Source organism: Clupea harengus, chromosome 7 (assembly GCF_900700415.2).
Source record: "Clupea harengus chromosome 7, Ch_v2.0.2, whole genome shotgun sequence".
NCBI lineage: Eukaryota > Metazoa > Chordata > Actinopteri > Clupeiformes > Clupeidae > Clupea > Clupea harengus.
The window spans coordinates 11,075,419-11,080,418 of NC_045158.1; the positions used below are offsets into that span (position 1 = coordinate 11,075,419).

Consider the following 5,000-nt stretch of genomic DNA (forward strand, 5'->3'; position numbering starts at 1 on the left):
CAGCAGGCCCTCGGATCCAAACCCCTGTGCGGGCGCGTGACTTAGCGGTGAAGCCCAGGCCAAGCCAAAGGGGGCGCGTCTCTAGATGGGCACAGGAGGTGGGCACAGGAGATGGGCACAGGAGATGGGCACAGGAGATGCTCATGGAGGCAAAGGGGAGCGATTTAAACTGAGGTGGGAAGATCAGGTGGCAAGACAACACAAGCCTGATTTTTGGTCCAGCCTGCTCCTTTGTTTCGCTTCTTGGTTCAAAGCAAAGATTGCTGGTATAAAATACTTGCATGACTGGTGAGACAGCGCCTATCAATGCAATTCATGGGGTCAGTTTCCAGGAAAACAAATACTCGCTGAAATATTCACAGAAAAAGTCCTCTTTACAGTTAACAGTGTTCTAAATCGTATTTTTATTTTCTAATATTTTAATTCTTCATTTACTACCAAACACAATAGAAAAGTTAACACATTTAAATAAATCAACAAGGATGGGAGTTGATTCACTCCTTACAAGTGAAACGGGATCTCAGTGTACTGTGATACAAGCATGATACGAAAGTGAGAAGCACTGAAATAATAATCTGTAGGACAGGAACGAAGGCCTGTGGAGGAACCGCCTGCTCGGGTGAAAACCTCCATCCACTGGAGGTGTGATGCAAGTCCCACATAACCCAACCTGGCATAGTCCCATAATCCTCTCTGTCCTATCCTATCTCTACTCACACCACTGTGGACAGTGAGAAATACAAATAGGCTTAGACTTAACACTTCAAACTTGGTGTGCGTGTTCAGGTTAAGGGAAGGAGCTAGGTATGTTTGAGGTGGGGGTTAGCCATTGGGTCAGCTAGAGGTTGGCGCAAGATGACAGTTGGGTGACAGTTAAGCGCTAGGGCTGCTTGGATGATTTGCTGACCCTTTTAAGTGTCTAAAACCAGCTATGCAAATACCCAAAGTGATTAATGGGTAATTTTAGATGGAGGAGAGGAGTGAGACAAAATAAAGATTTGAGAAAGAGAAGAAGAATTTCACAAATGGCATGAAAGAGTAAACAAGGAAGATGACAAGGAGGTCCAGAGAAAGAAAAAAGAAAAGGAAAAAAAGAAGAATTTAACTAGCAGCTTTGCCTCCATGATGTTGATTACCAACACTAATATAGCTGTTCTGTCTCTCTTTCTTTCCCTTTCCCTCCCTCCTTTTCTCTCTCATTTCCATGTCACCATGCAGGCCACTGGCAAACAGTCTGGTGGTGGGGGGGGGGGGGGTGAAGGGCTCTGCAAATGTCACCCAAAAGGGGGGATTTAATTAAAGATGACAGGGCCGGGTGCTGGCAGCGCAGCACATGCGCGAGGAATTTCAGCGCGCTGAAAGTAAGCGGCCGTGATTTATAATTTAAGCAGCGCTCAACATTCTCTTTTAATTCCACGGCGAGGGAAGAGCTAATTCCAAAGGCTAACCCAGTAAGGCTAATCCAATATGATATTTTTAAGGGCACACACTGGATCCCCCCCCTCCTCCTCCTCCATCACTCTCTCTCTCTCTCTCTCTCTCTCTCTCTCTCACTCTCTCTCTCTCTCTGTCCCTCTCTGTCTGTCTCACTCTTTCTCCCTGTCTCTCTTGGTCTCTCACAGCTGCTTCAGTTCCATGTACAGTACTCTCTCGTTTCCTTGTCTCTGTCTCCCTCTCCCTCTCCCTCTCTCTCCCTCCATCTCCCTCTGTCTTTCTCTCCCTCTCTCAGACAGAGCGAGGACTGTGATAATGGAAACATCCCCCTCTCGCCGCCTCCTGTTTGGCCCGCTAAGCTCGGTGCACTCCAGGGAAATTGATTGTCTGGCGAGCTGATCTGAACGCTCGCAGCTGATGCCGGAGCCAGTTAAGCCCTTTTTTATTGAGGGTATGAGGGATTTTTAATGGGAGTCGCATCAATGAACTGTGTAGGCGCTCGGCATCTGCATGCCTCTCTACCATGTCCCCTTCCCTCACGTCCCCCAACAACCCAACCCCACAAACACACACACACACACAACACACACACACACACAAACACACACACACACACACACACACACACACACACACACAACACAGACACACACACACACACAACACAGACACACACACACACACACACACAAGGATGTGTATGAGAGAGGGATGACAGAAAAGAATGGGGTACTGTATGTATAGAGGGAATGAGCCGAGCCAAGAGAGAGAATGAGATAGATAGGGAGAAAGAAAGGAAGAGAGTGAGAGAGAGAGATAACGAGAGAGAAGGATGGGTGGATAGGGAGAGAGAGAGAGAGAGAGAGAGAGAGAGAGAGAGAGAGAGAGAGAGAGAGAGAGAGAGAGAGAGAATGGTCCCCTGCTGCTTTTGTGCAAAGGACAGCAGATGCAAATGGCAGTGCTCACCTCTCCAGCGCTGCCAGCTACTCTGCTGAGTGTTCTCCATCATCTCAGGACACACTCTATTATCCCTGCCAACCAGTCTCACACAGATGCGCGCACACACACACACACACACACACAACCAAAAATATATACACTCACAAACACACATGAAAATACATACAGACCCACACACACACAAACACAACCAAAAATATATACACACACAAACACACATGAAAATACATACAGACCGACACACACACACACAACCAAAAATATACACACACACAAACACACACGTCAAACATACATATGCACATACAGATGGCTGAATAATCTACTAATCTACTGTGTGTGTGCACGTGAGTGTGCGTGTGTGTATGAGAGTGTGTGTGTGTGTGTGTGTGTGTGTGTGTGTGTGTGTGTGTGTGTGTGTGTGTGTGTGTGTGTGTGTGTGTGTGAATGTCACATGCACCTCCTCCACAGGGGCCTCCACAGAGCCGCCCGTCACTGTGTGCTCTCAATGCTCTGAGACCCTTCCATCTCTCCAACCCAACCCCCCCTCAAACTAACCACCGGCACAGCACAGACCAAAGCCTTTTAACAGGTGAACGAAGAGACTGAAAGAGAGAGAGGGAGGGAGGGAGAAGGGGGAGAGATAGAGGGACAGAAGGACAGAGGGAAAGAGCGGATAGAGGGAGAAACTGTTCTTCTCGTATTGATTGCAGGGGCCAGCTCCTGCTGACTGCCTGAATAAAGGCCCTCTGAGGAAGTGGGCTAATCCTGAGGAAATTGGAGGGAGGGAATCGATTAAGATGGCCGTGGTGGCCTTTCTTCTCCTCTCCAAGTGCCCTCTTTCACTCCTCATCCTCTCGCTCTCGCTCTCTCACTCTCTCTCTCTCTCTCGTCACCCTTTCACTTTCTTTCTTCACATCTCTCTGCACTTCTCCTCCCCCTGTCTTTGAATTCCTCTTTCTCGACCTTCCTCTCCTCCTTCCATGCGCATACATTTTGATTCCTCCATCACGTCACTCACCCTGGCAGCTTCTCTGCAGCGCACTGTCCATGCCAGGGCAGCTCTCTGTCCATGAGAATCTTGACTTGAGCACAAACATGCAAAAAAACAGCCCATCAATACCAGGACACGAGGATTTTGCTTATTGTTTAAAGCAAGGGAGGAGATGTGGGTATTTCCAATGGAAGGCTGTCCTTTTATGAGAGCCCAACAGACGTCAGGCCACCATGAGAGCAGGGAGAATCTCCACACCATCCTATTACCGCTCTGAGCTTAGGCTGAAACTAACTGGGGTTAGCCCTCTGGTTACAGTGTATATCTCTCTCTCTCTCTCTCTGTCTCTCTTTCTTTCTCTCTCTCTCTCTCTCTTTCTATCTATCTCTTCCTCTCATAAAAAGCCCCCACCCAAACCAAAACCCCTCTAATCGGCTTGCTGTCTTTGGACGCTGTCACCACGCGAAACAAAAGGGCACAAACACTTTTGGAGCGCTCTAAAAACAGCTGAGACCCTGGATCGGCGTTTGGTTAAAGGCTAATCTGTGGGTTTTGGAGGAAAATCCAAAGGGAGCGTGTATTTATGGAAAAAGGGAACTATTTGCCCTCATTCTTTTTTTGTTGGTGTTGTAAATCCTTGGGCCAGAGTTACCTTGTCACGTAGCCTTCCTGTGACCAGGGGGGTCTGTGTTATTAACGCTACTACTGACACAGGCTGAAGGACACGCCGGTCTAGTTCGAGGCCATACAGAAACAGCATCAGCTCTGAGTTCTGTAAACATATCCTTCAGATGGAGCAGTTCCAGGCAAAACAACATCCAGTGTGCATCCTGTCATCCACAATTCAGAAACATGACGCTAAATACACCTGAGTGTGTGCAATCTCTTCTGAGCAGTCTTAGCCTATCCTGTGTGCACTCTGTCATACAGTAGACTATTCAAGACATTCAACAGAAGAATAAAACAAATGCCCAATCTCTTTCCTTCATCTGTGCATATGGATTGATTTGACACCTACCAAGTCTCCAGGATTACTTACAGTACAGACTGTTAGGCCAAACACTCATGTTTACAGAGTCACAGGGACCACGGCTCCAGACGAGTCCTCAAACATAATCTACCCAACACCCCCTATACGTCACAAAGACTCGAACACCAAGCTACAGCCGGATCCAAACACACACTCAGTGCTCACACAAACGCCTGAGACCACACAAAGGGATACGTGGACGTGTGGTGCTCTGTAATGACTTGAACACCTTTAGCCAGGCCGGTAAATGATTACAGACGTGTTTGCGCTGGCCACATGCACCGCGAGGACAGATAATCACTTCTGGTTGACGAGCAAACCCTCCATTTCCTGCCGGTTCTTTAACAGCCTGCCGGGGAGGCACAAAGCCTGGCAACTGTATCCGCCGCCGAGCAGGGAGAGGAGAGGATTTGCGACTTGACTGCAGTGCGACCGTGAAAAACAGATGCTGGCAACCTTCACACAGGGCTTTAAATCACATCACACACACGGCCGTGCTCACTGTTCAAAAGATCAAGAGCCTGGGGTAGGGGTGGGGTTGGGGGGGGGGGGGGGTCAAGTCCTTGCAAGAAAGGAGAAAAA

At 48.4% G+C, this 5,000-nt stretch overlaps 1 protein-coding gene across 1 annotated transcript in view; it reads right to left on the reverse strand.

Annotated features, from left to right (window-relative positions):
• Positions 1 to 5,000, reverse strand: part of fam222a (family with sequence similarity 222 member A) — a 62,867-nt gene that overhangs the window by 23,206 nt on the left and 34,661 nt on the right. The gene's annotated exons all lie outside the window — the stretch shown is intronic.